The sequence below is a fragment of the Lichenostomus cassidix genome, chromosome 21 (assembly GCF_008360975.1).
Source record: "Lichenostomus cassidix isolate B80296 chromosome 21, HeHo_3.0, whole genome shotgun sequence".
In the NCBI taxonomy this organism is placed as follows: domain Eukaryota; kingdom Metazoa; phylum Chordata; class Aves; order Passeriformes; family Meliphagidae; genus Lichenostomus; species Lichenostomus cassidix.
In genome coordinates, this window is record NC_139501.1 from 47,146 (window position 1) to 67,422 (window position 20,277).

The following is a 20,277-nucleotide window of genomic DNA, read 5'->3' on the forward strand; positions in this document are numbered from 1 at the left end:
AAAGCTTCAGTCAAAACATGTGTGTTTTACATCAGCCAGATGTGATGTTCAGGGGAGCAGGCCACAATGTGGCAGCCAGCTCTGCTGTGAGAGCTGGACATCAAATGGGCCTACTGGTCCCTGAGTGAGGGATCGGCCTCTTGGATCTCTCAGGCAGTGAAAAAATATAAAAATAATAATAATTTTAGAAAAAGTCCCCCAAAAAGTTATAGATCGTGAGCATGGCCAGCATTGCTATAACTTGCCTGCCAGTATCCCACATAGCCACATGACAGAGCACAGCCCTACTGTGTGTAGACCTGCACACCCAAAAATTCATTCTTGCCTAAAAATGATTAAATTAAAATAAAACAAGAGGTGTTAAGGGCAGCAGAAGCACATTAACATGTCTGGCACTGCACCAGCAGTCACTGGCTACTCCAAAAATAAAACCTCACTCTGCAGAACTGTCCCTGTAACCTGCTCTTTCAGGGCCTAAATTTTGGCCCTTTTAATAAAAAAAATGATGAAACACAATCAGACATCTCTTAGCTTTCTCTAGGACCTGTCTCACGTGCCAGGTGGGACAGGTCCTGTTTTCAGCTGTCCCCTTTAAATGAGGGTCAGCTGTGACAGGATAGGGACTTTTTTGTACCTCTGAAAGCCATTGCTGGGAGCGTTCTGTGGGTGCAGCTGGAGTTTACACTGGAGATAAGGTTTTTAGCAGCCACTGCTGTGTCTGGTGGGTCAGAGCCCATTTCTGTGGGAGGCTGAGGCAGTTTAGAGGCCCCCGAGGCAGCCACAATTTCCTACCATTTCTTGCCATTTTTCGTAATCCATCAGACAGCTGCTAGTGCCTCAGGAGGAGCCGGCATAAGTCTCTTGCCATGCCTGCCTTTCCTCATGGTCTGTGCAGTGCTATCCAGCTGTGTCATCTACATGGAGCTGTGCTGGTCCCTCAGTAAGCTGAGTACTGGGCACCCTCTCCGTGGCCACCAATTAGGGACTGTTGGAGCCCTCGAGTGGCCCCTCCGGGCTTGTTGCTGCTCTGGGCCAGGGCAGTTGAGACCGGGCTGGGCGGTTGAGCCTGACCTGCGGCAGTTGAGGCTGACCTGAGGTGGTTGAGGTTGGGCTCGGGCAGTTAAGGCTGACCTGAGGTGGTTGAGTCTGGGCTGGGGCAGTTAAGGCTGACCTGAGGGGGTTAAGGATGAGCTGGGGCAGTTGAGGAAGTTGAGAAAAGGCTTAGGCAGAAAAGGATGCTCTGAGGCAGAGCTGAGAAATCTGAGGCCTGAAAATTCATCAGGTGTGTGTGGCCTCCAGATCCCTCAGCAGGTGCCTCAACCCCTGCCACCTCTTCACAGTTATCTGCTGTTCCCTGGGCAGAAGACCGCCAAGGGAGCACCTTCTGGAGACAACCCATGGAAAGCTATCTATAGTGGGTAGTAACTTCTTTTGGAAAGACCGCTACTAAGTGTTGCGCTACACCTGGCGCCACCAAGAACCTACCTGTGCAGTGCAGGCGGTCGTCCTGGGAGTCCTGGGAAAGTGGCTCTGTGCCTCTGTTCCTGTACCAGCAGTGGGTGAGTATTTGCTCTTTTTCCAAAATTAAGCATTTTTCCTTGGTCAGGAAGCTGCAAGGCTGTCTTTTGAATCCTCTGGAATAATAGCTGTGGTCTCTTGTATTGAGACCATAATTTTTTTCCTTTAAGTTTTGTGTTAATCTTGGCCTCAAGGACTGGGCTCTCCATTGATCTCCTTCAGTATAAATATATATTTTTGTATATATAGGTTATATAGATATAAATAGGTTTTCCACAGAGTTGCCTGCTTTCCTTACTGTAGCTACATATAGATTTTGTCTTTACTGTGGACTAAATGGTATGGTCAGATGACCTGCAGTAAATTTGGCAGGGAGTTAATTTAATGTCCTGGAATCTGGGTGACTGCATGTAGTAGGACTGGAATATGTTGTTTATCTGGAATGAATCTGAAGTAAGTATAGTTTATAAGGTATCCTGTACAGTACATCTCTTCCTAATATCCCGGAGAAGATCCTAAAAGACTGGCTTGCTTATTCCTTCGTGGGGAGCTGGGTTGAGCGGGATTGTGTTTGGGCATTGAGATTACCTGGATGTTGCACTGGGCTGGAACAACTGTCTGCTTCTTTTCTTGGGAGCAGGAGAAATGCCATAAAGACAAGGAAACCTGGATAAGTTATGTGTGGATTAGTCTAAGCTTTTTGGACTCACCCAAGTAAGGCCAAATTGTCTTTTAGATGGTTTAGCAGGTATCATATTTGGTGAAACCAGATTTTGCTCTCAGAGTCGGCTGGATTTGCATAAGCATCTTACAAGTTTTTACTCGACTTGTGTGCACACATTCCTCTTTGTCTGGTAAATGTCTTGATAGATAGCACAAATAAATAAATAAATAAATAAAAGCATGCATAGTTGTGTTTTTTTCTTTTAAAGTGTGTGAGTACCAAGAGCTTGATTGTTATTTATCCTTGACTGTTCCTCTTATCTCCACTCGAGATTTTACATCTTGTTAATTGATATTGTTGCTATCAGACTCGGTCTTGCATTTTTAAGGCACTCTGACTGAAGTTAAACTTAAGCCGATACAACAAGCAGCACTTTGTGAAGCTATTTTTTAGGAAGTGCCCATTACCAGCAGTTTTCTCTGGTTTTACTTGTATATATGGCTCTTTACTACCTCTATAAATTAGTCCTGAAAATAAGGAACAGCAAATCTAGGCATTTTTCTACCATCATCCCGTTAAAGGTAGAACATTTCCGATGGATAACTGGATTAACATTAAATTCTTGGCTGAAAACTACTCTTGCAGGTGAAAGAAACAATCTCCAAAATGTTATGATAGGAAACAGAGTAATGCACAACAGGGACTCCCTTTCCAGATCACTTGCCTCTCATCCAGCAGGAAGACAGCCACAGTGTGACTGGCCAGCGTAGGAAGATGGCTTTCTCTCATGCCTTCAGGTCACAAAGCCCATACAATTAGGATGAAAGTCAAATGGCTGTGGCAGAAATTCAGGAAAGAAAGGATTAGTCCTGACTTTACCACATATTCTCTGTGTGACTGGGTCCATACCATTCCATTTGCCTTGCTTTCCTCTGCAGCAATCCTACGATACAGAGGTAAGAAAAAAATCCATCAGTGGCTGTGAGGCACTCAGCTGCTGTGGTCAGATAAGTACTACAGCGAAGGAAACTCTTCTAAGTATCTATTAAGGACAGCATTTCACAGGGCTCTTGCCCCTTCTATCCAAGGTGCATGAAGCATTCCATCAATTCTACTCATACTCCTTCAATACCCCTGAGAAGCAACGCATTATAAATCCCATTTTACAGATGGGCGAACTGACTTTTCCCCGAGTCCCAGAGTGGTTCAGTGACAGAGCTGGGAATTGAACCATTAGGCAGTTCCCTCTTCATGACAGCTCTGTACAATCCCAGGACTCATTTATTTTCCCTATTAAAAAAGAAGTAAACAAGTATTTTCTTTCTGAGACCCACTGAGGATGGGGGATTGGGGGAAAATGGAAGTAAAATTAAAAATAAAATGACATAATTCCCTACTGGCCCCAAGTTGTCCAGTCTCCTTTACATTCACACTTCTCTTTGTTATGTTTCCTTGAAGTTGAACCTCCCCGGAGAAGGGAACCTCAGAGTTTCTGGTGCTGGGGAAGAAATGCTTCAAGAAAAAGAAAAATAATCGCAGCTGCAACGTTAAAAATAAGAAGCTAATCAAAGGCAGCCCATGTGGGCGCCACTTTCATCTCTCATCTTCAAAGAGGTGCAAACAAACATTGTCGGCGTGCCAAGCAGCAGCCTCAGCGCCTGATGATCCCATTACTCCTCCAGCGTCCACCCTCCCCTTCCATGCTGCGGAGCCTGTAGGCATGGGACTCCAGGATCACTGCCAAGGTGGGAACCTCTAGTCACCAGAGGGGAAGCCACATATGGAATTCCTCCATGGATCCGAATCATTTCATAACAAACATACTTGTGCTCTGTAGATCGTTTCTCGTACTGTTGCCTTTCTAGTAACAATAATAGCATCTCTCATTCTCTAAGATGCTGAAAAGCCTCTAGATCAGAGTTTTTTTCTTCTGGTGTTTTAAGAGGTTTTATTTTCCAAAGCTTTGGTTATTTTAAAAAATAGTATTTGGGTGCTGATGGAATCCAGGTGTACTTAGTACAGCAGAGGAGTGTGGGTTAGTAGTCAAAGTGGTGGCACTCAGGGGGATTTGGTGCGCTAGGTCTCCTCCCGGCGCTCGTGAGAACTTGCCTTGAAATCCACGCACGTAATGGATTTGTACCTTAGTTTACCTGAGTTTACTTGCCTCAACACAAGCCTGGCTGGTCCTGCGCACCCTAAGGTAGTTCATATAATAGGTTAACTAACTTTGAACAAACCAGTTTAAGTACAAAACCCAAGGTATAGTGTGATGCTGTGTTTGAACTAATGCAACTGAACGTATTGCAGGGTCATCTTAAGTGAGGTAACACCGGGGCGTTGCTCCTGCTTCCAGAATGAGGGCCTGCGGATCACTATATGCTGTGTTGTGCAGGATGGGATAATGTAGCTTGGATTAAAAGGAAGAAGGATAAATAAGGTGATGAGACTGACCTCTTTCCTCAGTATTGAGATTTTTAGCAGATGAGTGAGAGTGAAAAAAGATAATTTGTTCTGTTTATGTTGCCCTGCTTTGTTCAGAGCACGAGTGAAACATCACTCGTGGGTACTGCCCTCCTACAGAGAGGATCCTATGGAATGAGGATGCAAGAGACGCATTCGGCTCCTGAGCTCTGCCGCTGCTCTTGTGCATACTCTTAGGCTGCTTCACCATCTGCAAAACACTGATGGTTTAGATAAATTGCTTTGAAAGCCATAGATTAAAAGGACTAGATATTATTTCTTGGAACTAAATTGCATCTTAATGTTGCCAGAATATTGGCTGAGCAGATGCCTTTACCGCCTTGTACCTGTCTAGGGATTTCCTGTTCTCTTCACATGAGCAGAATTCCAGTAGCTGGAAGAACAGTTTGCTAGGGCCATCATCCACCCTCAGAAGTTCTGTGGGGCCTGCCCTGTGTTTCACAATGAGAGACTGGAAGATGGAGAGGAGGGAGTAGAATTGGATCTAGTTCATTGTAATGAGGAAAGCCTGTCCTGGCCAGGAAAGGATTCAATTAGGAGACTGGAGGAATATGTATGATACAGAGAGGGCACCAGGACATCTGGGGCTGCCATTATTGGCAAGAATAAAGGTGCTTTGCATAAGAGCGGGACACAGTCATAGGGGAAGAGGAATCTGCTCCCAAGTAGCACTGATTCCCCCTCCTCTCTACAGCGCACAACAAGATACGGATTAGGCCATTACACCCAGGGGAAGCCACATAGTCGCACTCTTTTTCATGGACAGTAGCAGGAAATTGGTGGATTGGAACCAAATGAGGAGCCTTACTCAAACCAGATGTGACCCCGGGGAGATCAGAAATGCTGAGATGTTTTTGCTTTGACATATCCGCCAGTGCCGAAGGTGGGGGTAGGCCGAGGGTGGCAGCAGCCGATTAGATGCTGCCGGATTATATCATGCTGGTATTAGGCCGGCTGGGTTTTAACGCAGAAAGTTAGAGGAGACCATTCTTCTGCTACATAGTCAAAACCATGGGTGTATCCCAAATTTTAGCTGGCTCATCACCTCCTTCAGCACCAAGGCTATGTTCTGGGACTTTCACAGCCACATTATTGAGTTAACCACATGTGTAGGCTACAGGCTATTGTGATCAAGCACTGCTGACCAAATGTATCCTCTATTTCCATTCAGCAGACTTCATAAAATAATTCAAGTCTGTTTGGATGGGGAAATTAAAGCATCACCATACTATGGTGACATGTGCTGTGAGGTTCATTTTAAGTGCCAGCACCAAAACCACCGCTCCCTGCAACTGGATCTTAACTTGGTTCTTCTGTGGATCTTACTTTGGCTCTTTTGTGACTTAATTCTGCCCCCCCCTGATTAATGGTACTTCATTTTCAAACCTCAGGTGACAGTGATGAGGGTGGCATTGAACTGGGTGCACATTTTGCTTAAAGACCTGGTTGTAGAATTCCTGTGATTAGGTGAGGTTATTTTTCTTACTTGCATGAGTCAAAGGCAAATTCTGACATCAATAGTCTCCAAAAAGTCTGAAATTCTATCACTGTAAAGGCTCTGAAGTCAGGTCAGTACAAAGTAATCCGATGTATTCATTCGTTTTCAGCTCTCATGATTATAAAAGCCTGATGCGTGAGTTTTTTGCTTATTTGATTCTGGTAATAATGAAATGAAATGAAATGACGGGAAATCAGTTACTCCTCTGTCTCTTCCTTCATCCTCTTACTTAAATAAGGAGCCCAAAATTAACTTCAGTTAGCATTAAATTCTTTCAGAGGCCTTGAGGACAGTGATCAGCGTGTCCTTTATTTTTTGCCAGGCCACAGGACATTTGTGACAGGAAGGAAAAAATCCCTTGTCCAGACTGTTTGCTTCCCTGCTGCTGCCTCAGATGGAACAATTAGTTGGTGAAATACCCTGGGTGAGAAAGAGGCTGCCCGAGATCGGTGTGTTTCTCAAGGAACTCTGAAGTCATGGGACCTTCTTGGTCCCATACCAGGACAAACTGTGACTCCGTAGAGTGCTGCTTACCCTTATGCAGATGTTACTGTCATATTTTGTCTGTTCATTATGAATATTTCTGTGGTGAAGCTGTTACTATTTCTAGGAAACCTGCACCTAGTCAGTGTCCACTGAAATCCATTACTGTTTATGTGCTGACTTTTGCAGACTTTGGGACAGGAGGTTTCTCCTTAGCCTAGAAAATAGTTCTCTCCTGTTATATCTGCCCCACCAGCTAGAGGAGCTGACAAGCCAAGAGGGGCTTATCAGTTAAGAGCAGGGAGAAGCCAAGTCCTTTCTTGCTTTGTGCCCTCTAAACATCAGGCAACTGAAGGATAAGTGCTCCACTGGTTTGGCTGGGTAGAGTTTTGCACTCTCCTAGCCTAGCTATAAATATGACATTAAGGGAGAGGAGTTGGGCAGACTGGGATTGGGTGAACTGGAAAGAAGCCTGCGTCTGCCTGCAGAATGTCTCTGGCATCAGAATGAACCTAGGCATTGTACAGGAGGAGTGAGATGCACAGAATATGGACCTAATGATACAACAGGAGCTTGTTGCTGGAGGCCCTGTCAACACTCTCATGCTTTATAACTCTATCTGACCCCACCCAGGGAGGGTGAGTTTCTGGTTTGCATTAGCCCAGATGAGATGCAGTGTTGACAGGACTCGGCAAGGTTTGCAGTGGAGTTTTGCTCGCTGGTCACCCCATGCGGTAATGGAGCCACACGTTGTGAGCGTTGCCAACCGAGTCACTTATAAAACGGTCTGAGGGTGCAGCTTCTCAAATAATGGAGCAGAACTTTCCCAGGAAGTTCAGTGATAGTAGCCCACAAAACCAAAATAGCTGTCAAAGAACAAGCTGGAATTCATTTTGCTTCTGATGGTGTTTGAATGGTGTTTAGCACAGAAGTTTCAATCTACGGTGTGAAGAGCGCATTGCCCAGTTTGTTGTCTGAATCCCAAAAGGAATGAGTTTTTAGGCATAAGAGTCACAGAAATTCCAGAATTCTGCACCAGAGAATACTGTCCTGGTCCACTTGTGAGACAGTGGGAAGCACTGTAGGCTTGTAAAGACTATTTCTTTGCCAGAAGGTTCAGTGGGACAGAAGCGGGTGATCTATGCAAAATGTGTATTTCACATTCTTAGCCCACCCTGCAGAATCCTTGATAAGATTTACCCCTGAAGGTAAGCATGTTTCTCCAAGTGGGATTCATTTCACTCCTTGTTAAGTGACAAATGAAAAAAAATCTGAACACTGGGATGTGGTCTTGCCCTTTATGTTTCTAAGACCCTGGCAGAATTCAAGCTACCCTGAAAGTAGGGGATGTTTTTGAAATTAGAGTCTTTCAGGCCTGAGGAGAGTTGAGAGAAGACAAAATAATCTGCAAGTCAGTGCACTTTCCTGAAGAAAATGCTAATTGGCTTCTCTGTGAACCACTTTCTGACCAGTTTGTGTAATCTTTGCTTGGAAACTAAACAGAATTGACCAATTTTGATTCATGACAACTTCCTTTGGCATGTGCTCTGCTGTTTGCCTCATTGCCATGGCAGCAAAGGAAGTCTTTATTTGTCCAGTTACCTTGCCATATCCTGGCCTTCCATTGGAGACCTGATTCAAAAAGGCAAGGAAAGCTAGTTAGCATTCAGGAAAATGAAAGTCAAATGTCATTTTTCGTATTCTGCTCTTGCAAATTATCATTTCAGACTGGGAAGGAAAAGCTGTGCACAACCATTCTTTACATTTAGAAAGCTGCTTTTATCTGAGGGTCTTATCTCTGGCTTCATAAAGCTGTAGTTGAAAGTTTCTAGCTTTCTCTGGCCCGTGTGGTCTGAGCATGATGGATTTTCTGTTTATGCACATCTAGCTACGACGTTAAATGAGTGGCACAAACCCAAGACACTAAAAAAGAGCAAGAGAAGTGGGAACTTATTTTAGGGGAGTAGAAGGAGTCAGCTGAAAAGCCATGAAGTGTTCATTCTCCGAAACAAGAGGTTTCTTCTTTTAATGTGCGGTTGAAGAAGGACAGAGAGGGGTGTGGCACACTACACACAAAGACTGAAATTCAAAACTAGACCTGGAATCCCTGTATACAAGCACACAATGGCTAATATAAGACGAAAGTGGGGTTCGCTTCTGTCTGAGAGTTTCAAGTATATTTAAGTCTTCATCAGTTCCCATCTCATCTCATTCCTCTGAAATAATAGTTTTTGTTCAGTGGCTCTTAATGCTTGGGGGTCAGACCCTTGTTTGGGTGTGCTGATTTTGCTTATATGATCAGACCTTTTAATATGGTTCTTGATTGTTGGCATGATAGCCTTCAGGAACAAAATGAAGCAAGTCTTCCTCACCAGCTGGGCTCCAAATTCTCACACAATCTGGAAACTGCTGTTCAGTGATGACAAGATGCTTGGGTACTCCTTTCCTTGAGTAGATCACCTGGAACAACAATGTCAAAGCAAAAGGCTCTGTGGTTCTCAGCAGTTATTACAGGCGTGGATTTTAGAGTGGAATGGGTTAACTCAGAAATTCTCAACCGTTTTTCGAGAGGTAGACACTGTGCTGGGATAATGGTGTCAAAAAGCAAGGCTGGATTGAGGTGCTCCTTGAAACAGGCAGTCCTGGCATCCTTGGGGAAGAGTTGATGATGAGGTCAGATAATTCACTCTTCATGTTAATTCTTCTATGATCTGCAAGGAACAAGTATGTTAAAATATTTGCCCAATACCTTGAGGTCAACATTTATAATTGCACTTATTCTAATACATATCCTTACACTCGGTGAGTCACTGATGCAAATCTGCTTGACTACTTCCAGAGGGTTTGCAGTAGGGGTGGCAGAGGAGGAGACAAATCTGGTCCCTGGGTTTGAGCCCTGGGGTGAGATTTCTGCTCTTTTACACACCCTTGAAGCTGTGATGGACTGAGCAAAGAGTCTAGATTTTGCTTTTGGTTTAGCTGCAGCTCTTCAGCAAGACCTGACCAAAGTTCTTCACTGAGACAATGTAATTGGGACATAAGTGAATTCCAGTCAGTTCGGGAAACACATCCTTTCAGTTCCTGAAAACATGCTATTATTAATTAACGAGCGCAAATACTAAGGGGGCCGCACGCCTTTCGTTCCTTGGTCTCAGACTTATGTCTCTCCATTCGTCTCTTCTTGCTAAATTTTTCAGTGTTTTTAACATCAGACTGATGTTACGTATAATTACCAACTTTGCACCAAAATTATATTTGACATGGCTTCTGTGGGAAATTAGAGCATTTCAGAGACTACAAATTCACCTGGGAAGATGAGCCAGGCAAGACAAGGCAGCGCAGAGTGGAAGTAATTTGAATATTACATGTGCCCTCCTGAAAATGCCAAAATCATTTAAATTGCTAGAAAGGATATTTTCCCTAATTAGCTGTGTGTGCTGGAGGGTTCATAATAATGCACTGGATGGGGAAGAATGGACTGGCAGAATACAGGCTGCCAGTGCTCCGCAGGGGGCAGAGAACTGGCAGTAGGAAGAGTCCTCCTTTTCTCCCCTGAAAAAATAAAGGTATTTTTCATCCCTGCAGCTATTTACAATGATATTTCTCTTTTTAAATGTATAGAGAATGTGCCCAGTTACCCGGTCATCCATGGTGTTCGCTACCGAGGGAGCCCTGGAGTGTGCTAGCTGTGTGGCTGTGCTCCAAGCTCAGATCCTGCGCTATTTGCTGTTTCAGGAGGCTCTAACTGTCTTAGCTCCGCTCCACCCTCAGGCATCACTGTGCTGCTCTCTGACACTTGTTCAGTTTCACTGAGTCCCACAAATACAGTCTCCATTCCCCTCACTTTGCTCTTTTTTCCCTGGGGCCCTGCTGGTATGTTCTCACTTCCTTCCACAATTATAGTGATAGCCCCACTCAGGCCAAGCCAAGTCTGTCTTTTTTTTTTTTATTCTTTTCTAAATTATCCTGATGACTGTAGACATTCTGGGGAGATGTATGCAGGGAGAGCAAGAGGCAGACGCACTCTCACGGATCTTCTCTCTTCCTGACATCGATTGTTTAAGCACTAAACCATTCGCTGACTCTTGTGACTTTAAATGATGTGGGGCTTTTTTGAGGTTTTCCTCCCCACAGCTACAGAAACCGCACTGAAGTACAAGTCTCTCTAATGTGAGGGCTTCCACCTGTGACTGTGGAGTGAGGCTGCTGCTGGTTCCATCTCCTTTTCTGCCATCACCGTTTCTGTGGTTTCTGCTTTGTTACATATTCATTTTTGTAATGCAATTATCATCTTGTGGGATAAAGGAGGGGAAGACACCCTAATTAGCTGCTTAAAGCACTTTAAAACTGTGTGTGTCCATGTCTTCAGAGGAGACAAAACTGTAGAGTGCATGCTATTGCACTGTGCTGCACGTTTCCAAGTGCTGAGCATTGCAGGTGATAAAATTGTACCCACATTGTCTGATCCCTGCCGTGGCACTGATTTCCCGTTTAACCGTCACAAGGTCTGGTTTCCATTGCTTCCTTGCATCACAAGGTATCGTTTGCACCCTGGCAAAGGAAATGTAAATCATTACCCTGTTGAGCAAGTGCGGAGTTTGCTCCGCTTTTCAAAACTGCTTTATATGGAATGAACAATAACACGAATTTCAAGACAGGGTAGAAATGGGATTTAAACTCCCTCACACCCATTTGCCTCTCAGGGATCCTGAAGTACTGCAGTCTAGGTTTGGAGGTACAGAGACATTTTATTGCCGGTGAAATTGGAACTAGGTGCCTGCATTTCCCTGTGGATCTGGCTCTTAACTGCATGGAAAGGCCGCTTTGTAACAGCAAAGAGGAACATAAATATTTGGCCAAGGATGCCAAAGCTAACAGCTTCTTTTTGGGAAACTGCCCTGGCATCTTTATTGTCCACAGAGTGGCTGAGCCTTCTGGTTAAGGTTTCAATGAGGTCCTTAGCTTGCTTCTCTTAGAAAGATGAAGAGCTGAGTTGATTTGAGACCATTACTCCGGGATAGTTCATTGATTCCTTCACTCAATTTCTGACTACTGCAGGCAGGAGTGATGTTTGCGGTCTTCCAAAGCACACGTACCCCAGTTCATGAACATCACAAGCCAGTAGCCTTTTCCAGGTGATAATGTTCTTGGAGGTTCAGTACCGGGGCTTCCTATCGATGCAGTTCCATGCATTTGGTGGTGATGGCTGTGTTGAGGAATGATGAAAGCTGATGAGCCTAGACAGGAAGGGAGGTGGCTCCAGGAAAACTAGAAAAACAAGAAGCATTGTTTTGTTCTGAATGTTGATAGTTTTGTGTAACTTGGGAAACTGTTTACTATTCTTGCTGTACAGGAGAGGAGGGAAGTGTATGAGTAATCAGCTCTGATGAATGGCTTTCCTTTGCTCACAAAGTGATAGTTGCACCCTCTGCCAGACCCATTTTCAAACAATCCGTGGCCTCGATTTTACTTGATATCATCTTTCATATTCCTTTAGTGCAATTTCATTTGCAGCTCGGGGTTTCAGGATTCATCAGAGGGTTTCTGAGTTTGGCCTGCTCCCTGGAAGCCATCATTGCCCATCCATCCCACTCCTGTCTGCAGGACAGTAGAGAGGGTGTGCACCCTTGGCATGTACGGCCCCTCCTGTGGTAGCAAAGCTACCATTAAGAACAGCAGGTGATGTTCTCCAGGGAGATTCCATAATACTTTCCCTAGATGATGCAGAATCACCTCTAGCTTATTTACTAGAAGGTAGAGTCCCCTGTACAAAGAGCATGTGAAGATGGCAAGCATTTACTTCTGCCTCTTTGTTCTAGCTGAGCTGCCACTACCACCCAAGCAGGTTTGCTAAGTTTTCTTCTAGTACCTCTCCTCTCCATCTCCAGCACGATTCCACTAGATGGTGCCAAGAACTCTCGTGCAGTTGCAATGAGTCTAAGGCCTTTACTTACTTTGTGCCTCAATGAGAAGATGCCTCTGGCTTGGTACACAGGCTTTTCAGGAACTGTTTCCCCAAGGGTCTGTTTCCCAGATCTGCCTCTCAATCAAGGAAGAGATTTATGAAGTGGAAAGATATCACAGAGAAAAGCTGGCATGAGAGGAGGGAGGGGAAGATTGTCTTCTGGAGTGTGGGTAGAATTTTCACAAGCTGTACAATTCATAATTTCTTTTGTGGAATTTCCTTTGTGTTTTATATGATTCTCTAAACAGTATAACTTTTAGTGAGAGGAAGGAAAATGCAAGGGCTACCCAAAACAATGCACCGTGAGCTCTTCTCTAAACAGCTCTCTATGCCCTTCAAGTCTGACCTGAAGCAGCTTCTCATAAAGCAGCTCTGTTCAGCAGCTAGTTCCATCAGTGTATCCTCACTCTGATTTATCACTCACAGTTTTCTCCCAAACCGAGGATTCTAGGATGCACACAATTATTTTCATTTTACGAACTAGTATCCTCTAAGACCACTTAAAATTGGCAAATTCCCTATACCTGTCCTTGTATGAAAGACAAATACATCACTGAGTCCCATGAATGCTTATCATCTCGAGAGTTCTCATTTTAAGAGCAATATCCATATTTATTTTGGTGAAGCCATTTTTTTTTAGCCATTAAGCATTGTAGCTAATCTGAAGTGCTGAGAAATTAAGCAGGTGACATATCTCGGGATGAAGCCCAGCTTCAGATGTTAACTCCTCTCCAAGTCTCAAGAGCAAATCCTCCAGAACTGTAGAACTCCTTAATTCATCAATTTCTGATGCATATCACTTCCTTAAGGGATTTCTAAACTTAGGTTGTCAATAATTCCTGGCTCCTGGAGCAGATCCTTGTTTTCCAGATTATTTAAAAGAAGCAAATAGCACAAGTTTGATGGTTCCTTTTTTTTTTTTATTTTTTACACACTCCTGGTTTTGCTCTCTAGTAGATACAATTTACCTCACTTACTTTTGCAGAGTGAATGGGACAGGCTCTGGCAAATGTGTATATTGTGGTTTACTGTGACAGACAGTTAAAAAGCTAGATCATTGCATTTTTACTTCCTTTTTTTTTTTTTCTTCCCCTAATCATCTTCCATTTCTGAACTTGCTTGTCCTTTATTTTCTGTCTATCTCATTTCTTAGCCCACTCCTCCCAGCCCTCTGCCGATTTGCCTCCCCTGTCCTCTTTACCTGTCCTCCAAATGACTACACAGGCCACGGCAGTCACATCTTCTTGACATTATCCCATCAGCAGACTGTGGCTGTGCCATGTTAGTGTACATATGTTGTGACAAAAGCGGTACAACCAGATAGGGAAACAGGGGATCAAGTACCCCCTGAGGCCTTCAGAGAATCACAGGGAATGAGAAGCAAGAGCTGAGTTTTTTTGACAGAAGAAGATCCAGCTGTTCTGGGGGAGTGTTAGATCCAGCTGTCAGCTGAAATATTTAAAGGAGATATTTTCTGTATTTAAAATCCTCTTCATTCCCCCAAGCATTCCCCTTGCAGCGCTGCTTAATTGCAGCTCATCTGCACTTTCCACTGTTACTCACACTGTGTTCTTTGCATTCCTGAATTTAGGACTGCTTTCAAAAGCAGGTGTGGCTGTAAAAAACTTCTTAATAGAAAAGGAGTCCCCTCTTCCTGCTGAGCAGATAGTGTTGGAACCAGAATCTGAACGAGGCAGATGGGACCAGCTGTGCAGCTTGCATGGTGTAGGAGCCCGAGCAGAGGCAACACTGAGTCCTGTCTATTTGCATGCAGGGGTGGAAAGCAGGGCAGCTAATGTGTTGTTGGGAGGTGACCCATGGAATATGGAACAGTCTCTGCTGGAAGCTGACTTTGAGATAAAACCCTGTGAGTAGAGACCCTCCTTACCCCCAGTAGGTCCCATCAAACAAGATGGCACATGCATTGCTTACTCCTGTGCCAGGCAGATATTATAAAGCTTGTCCATTTATATTATGGCAGTGACACAAGATGATGGATTTAGACTCCAAGGTTTAGGTGTGTGATGCAGAGATATAGAGAACAAACTCTAAAAAAGAAGAAGCTAACATAGATAAGGGAAGCACCCCAAAAAGGTACTGATCGAAAAGGCCTGACTGGAAAGGATAAATGGTTCCTTATTTCTGCATCTTTCCTCACTCTCTCCTAAAATGTACAGAAATGTACAAAGCCCATTTTCTTTACTACTCATTCAAAAATACGGAGTTGATTTCCCTAAATATCATCTCATCTTTAAAGCTGGAGTAAATTCCCACCCAACCTAAAAATTGACCCTCTGATTTCTTTGAAAGAGCTTCCACAGCCACCTCATAATGAGAACAGTGGTAAACTGCTGAGGAGCCCTTTGTGGTACCCTGTTCCCTCAGCAGCTCTAATACCTTTTTGATTATCTCAGTGGACACAGATATAAATGCTGCACCTTGGATCCCTCACTTGCAAGCTATCTCAATATTTTTTGCATTTTCTTTTTAAAATAAAAATGACTGCTGATGTTTATGCCCCTGTAATACATTATGTATTATTTTGTTTTAAGCACTGCCTTTTGCATCCTGACAGTAACAATAAAATGTGAGTATGGGATTCCTAATACAGACAGACTAATGTTTCCACTGCTAGCCTTCCCTATCTCTTCTTTTTTTCTTTCTGCTCTCTAAGCACTTTTCTAAAGGCTCCTTTTATATTCCTAATAAAATTAGAGCAAAATACATCGATTTACTGGAAAAGAGGGTTTGGATTTTTTTCCTTGGTGATGGCACTTTCTCCACCACCCAACTCTTAAAAATGCTGGTGAATATTCCATGTAAAAGGCATTCAATTTCTTTTTTAGGGTTGGTGGGTTTTTTTCTTTTTTTTGGGGGGGGTGGTGGTTTTGGGGATGGGTTTTTGTTGGGGTTTTTTTTGGGTGGCAGGGTTGTTTGGTTTCTGGGGTTAGGTTTTTTGCTGGTTTTTTGGGGGGTTTTTTGGCTGGTTTTGGTTGGTTGGTTGGGTTTTTGTTGCTGTTGTTCTTTTTTATTATTTCCATGATAATTTTTCCCCCTTGATTCTGAGAATACTCTGCTTGATGCCTGCACTATGGACCATTTTGTCTATGCTGATCTTCTGAAGTACTTACCTTTCAGGAATGCATTTTAGTCATATCTCCAAATACCAGTAAATGGCTGGTCTGCTCACAGTGGGAACTGATCAGGATGAGACCTCTTTACTCCTTTCCCATCTATAGATTGTGCAATCCATATCCTGATGTCTGATTTTCATTTTAGTGTAATGGATTCCCCCCTTGCCCTACTCCTTATTTGCCTCTAAAACCAACTTCAGCCAGCTGTTAGATTATCAGATCAAACTTGGTGGTGGTGTTACACTGATGTAGGCAATCTTACCTGACAAATTAGTCCTGTTGTGGTCATACTGCTGAATCTCACACTTGTAAGTTGTGCATCGGGTTCTTTATTTCCTGCTGAGATTTGTGTAGATTCCATTGTTTTGCGCTCTCAGAGCAGCCTGCTTGCAGTTACAATAAGCGGAAGGAGCAATCGAAGCCCATTGGGTTTGTTCATACTCCACACCACTGGAAAGCTTTCAGAACCCATCACTGTGCTTAGGGGATTTAAGATTTCTGAGATATTCACTTAGTTATGGAGTAGGCTAAAATCTGTCATGCTGATTTAATGAGAGAGGAGGAGAGGGAAGAGACACAGGCACACACAAAAAAAGCAATTTTCCTTGTAACAGTTGTGTTAAAATATTGATACAGATGCATAGCAGAAAAACTAACGAGTTGTTAGTGTTAGAAATAATGCCAGCATTAGACATCTCTTGTGTGCAGAGCTTCCAAGATGGCGTTTAGAGTTTCTGAGAAAGAGATCTCATGAGAAACATGGAATTGCTCTACCTGGATCAGACCAGTGACACTTCAGTCTTGTGTCCTCTCCCAAGGCATCTAAAACTGTCCTGTCCTTAACCACAGAAGGTAGCACTGATAGAGGGCATAGTGTGGTGAAAACCTGTCTGTTTTTGCCAAAAGCTTAGAGTAAGGTTGGGTGCTGAATGTTCTTGAGTGCCCTTTATACTGCATCTCTTACCAAGGGTAGACTTTGAGTTGAGAACTAAGAGCTTCTGGTTAAGACAGTACGTTGGCAGACACCCTATCCAATCTTGATTCCAAACTGTTGCAAAGTTTATATACCTTGGGCACATCACTTGTCTGTGCATTACTCTTATAAAATTCTTCCCACCCCACACCCCCCCCTTTTCTCCATGTAGCATCCTTTGACTCTGCAGGGTCAAAAACATGATAGAAAATATTTCTCTTCCATGCATTTTTACTGTTTTCAGTACTGTGATTCCCTGATTTTGATCAAGGCTTCAGCTTCTGACACCCAGATGCTCTTGCTGTTTTGATTCCTTGTCAATTTGGGATGTCTCAAGCCTTTCAGATGGTGACGTTTCCCTGGAATGGATGTTCCCTGGAATACTACAGCTTCACTTTGGGTTTAAGAAAAAGATGTGGATACAATGGGGATGTATGCAGCAAGAGAGACTTCAGAGTGACCCAAAAAGTCTTTTCCAATCCTTTCCCTGGTCATGGGCTCTTTCATTGGTTCTTACTCCTGGAAAAGTCACTGAATTAATCCGTTCTGCAGAGCATAAACCAAGTCAAATGGGATATGCTGGGCTCTGTTAATGTAGACCTCTATCCATCAGAGACTCAGCTGAGACCAGTAAATCTGAGCATTCCCTTTAAGATGAAAATGAGAAAGGAATTAATTTTAATGAGTGATGTTTTTGCTGCTGCTTGCCCTGTCGTGTGTGGCCTCTGTGTAGGCAGTGGGATCTGCCATAATGTCAGTGCTCCATGATCAAACCCCTTCCAAGAGGGGATAAGTTACATGTGTTTCTGTGTCAATTCCAGTCCCTGAAGAACACTGCCAATCCATTAAGAGCCTGGCAGACTGTACTGGGAAATGCTAGCATGGGAACAGAAGAGAGAGACAAGCCTGAGAATAAGGAGGGAGGAAAGATTAATCTCAGCAGCAATTCTGTATCCAAAAAGGACTTCCAGGGATGCATTGTCTTCAGCTTGTACTTTGCAGAATGCTGTTCACTTTGCTGAATGGCTTACCAAGAAGACTTCCTAGCAGAAGAGATTTCCCTTACAACTACAGACCATTCCTGTACTGTACAGTTTGCTTGGCATCCCAGGCTCTTGCTTGCCAATACCTGATATTATAGAGACCTGAGAAAACTATCAGTAAGTTGGGCTGTGCTCTTTAACAGTCAGCTTCAAATGAAATGCTTGAGCCCTATTATGTATTAACCCTTTGAATACCCAGTCCTTTGTGTTACTGAAGCCAAGTGTGGCTTTGCACTGGATTCAGTAAGTATTGGTTCCTGGTCATAGTCAAAAATTAAAGACAAAACTGAATTTTGTTTCTCTTCGATCTGACTTTTTCTTTCTGTATCTGTCTCTACAGAGAGCAAGGACTAGGAAATCCTGCTGCCATGGTATCTATTGCTGCCCCTGGTGGGTTTCTGAGAACAGACTGGACTGAGAACTGCCAAAATTGTTTTTTCTTACTTCAAGTGGTCTGATACTTGTAGGCTCCCAAGCAGAAAGAATATCCCTTTTCATTGGGTGTGATGACAGGATAGGAGTGTTTTATACTAAAGAAAGGAAGTGAAGTGAGTGCTCTATAGTATTTTGAACCAAGGCTGGGCTCAAAGGAGGGTGCACAAGACAGCATGTGGAGGACTCAGTCCCGATGCCTGTCAACCGTAAATAAATCTTCAAAATTCTTCTCACATTTGAAATTAATTGTTAGGGGAGGAAGGGCAGTAGCTTTTAATATACATCGCTTAACTGTAGATAGATCTGCACGAGCCCCTCCTTTGCGTCCCCTTATGTCAAGGTTACCAAAAAGACTTCTGTCTTCCACTGCTGAAATCTCTGTTCATTTAAGGGGGAGGGAGTGATAGCTCCATCAAAAACCTACCAGGTGTCCACAGGTAGCAACAGAAATGGAATAGCAATGTGGGAATTGAAAGGACAAGGAGCCTGTGAAGCAGGGGTATTGCTGCAGTGCTGCTATTAAATGATCATGGACATCATTAAATGAGTGGCATCAAGTGCCAAGTTTTCAAAAGCTGTCTTTCTCTTTTCTGGGGAAGTTCCAGCTTCATTACCAAGTGCCCTACTTGAGATAGACCTTAGAAAGGAACCATGAAAAGTATAGAAGCTTTTTTTTTTTTTTTTTTGAGAGAGAAATAAGGGGACGATTTCTAGCCAGTTTCTCAAATTTGCACAATTTTGAGTGAAAACTGCGCCAGGTACCTGCCATGTCACATATTGCTTATTGAAAAGGGACTCCCAACCCGTTTCCGTTCTCTTTGCTGGCGTACATTAGTGAAGCATCATTGTCTACCAGACCTATTAGCCAATCTGAGCACAACTTATCATTGGACTCTTTTCATGAGAATACTGACTGGTGTTGCCTTCTGGGATCCCAGTGCAACTGACCCAGTGCTGCTGTGTGGGACAGGAGTTGTGGGATCTTGGCACAGACTGATGTATTTGGTTCCTTTCTGGCTGGGACCCTGGCTACACCCTGTGCTTGTGAGCTGTTCTTTTTTTGCCAGCTTCCCTCAGAGTCATGAAGTGCCCCCACAAACCACATGCTGAGAGCACTCCATTCAGGTTTGTCTGCCTTCAAACCCCAGTTTGCCTGGTCCCTGAAGCAGGCTCAGAGAGCAATCGAAGCCACTGCAGTGCAATTTCCGACTGAGAATTTCCTTCCTATTTCTGAGCGAGTATGTGTGTGTGTATTTACGTATTGAAAAAAAAAAAAAACCTAAACCAAAAAAAACCAACCACCACACACAAAACCCCACAACATTTTGGTTTTGTGCACTAAGCACTTTTGAGGGCAATATGGGGCCCTGTAATATGGAGGTTTATAACCTCCTCAGCTAATGCTCTCTGACACTCTGTTTTGATATCATTACTACATTATACTCACAATTTTTGAGTGAAAAAATACAGTACTTAGAAAGTCGAAATTCATAAATAAATTCATGTCAAACCGCACTTAATATTGATTTTGTTAGTGTTCAGATTCAATAATAAGGTACTGCGTGCATGAATATTTAAATATAATCATCATTTCTGCATCTCCTAATGGCCTCTGCTCTTCTACACTCAATTTAAACACAATTTAAAAACTATAATGTATTGAAAAATACTAGGATTTAGCAATAAATCACCATTGGGATACTCCAAGCCTTTTATAGGATGGCTCAATAGCTGCTTCTCAAGGGACAGCACAATTAGATTCATGTTTTTAAACTTCTCAATTATCCATATACCATAATTTTATGTGAAAGTTTGTTTCTCTTCCTCCCCCTCCACCCCAGCTCCCCCTCTTCACCCCCCACCAGATACTCTCCCAGTAGGAAGCAGAGAAATCACTAAGTGTTCTCTGAGATGGGTTAGTATAGTAAAAAGGAGTCAAAGGTCACAGTCCTCAAACTGAATTAAATCCAGAGGCTGTCAGGGAAAGCAGAACGCTGACTCACTTAATCACATTATTTGGGGAAAAATATAGGGGGAGGAGAGAGATAAAATGACTCAAAATGAACTCGCCAAGGAGGAAACG

The 20,277-nt window shown here is 43.4% G+C and overlaps 1 protein-coding gene across 1 annotated transcript in view; it reads left to right on the plus strand.

The window, feature by feature from the left end:
- The first annotated feature begins 1,155 nt into the window (after positions 1-1,155).
- CASZ1 (castor zinc finger 1) overlaps positions 1,156-20,277 on the plus strand; it is a 277,300-nt gene continuing 258,178 nt past the window's right edge. The window contains exons 1-2 of the mRNA XM_085079866.1: positions 1,156-1,282; positions 1,363-1,559. The gene's annotated coding sequence lies outside the window, so the exon portion shown is untranslated. The remainder of the gene's footprint in view (positions 1,283-1,362; positions 1,560-20,277) is intronic.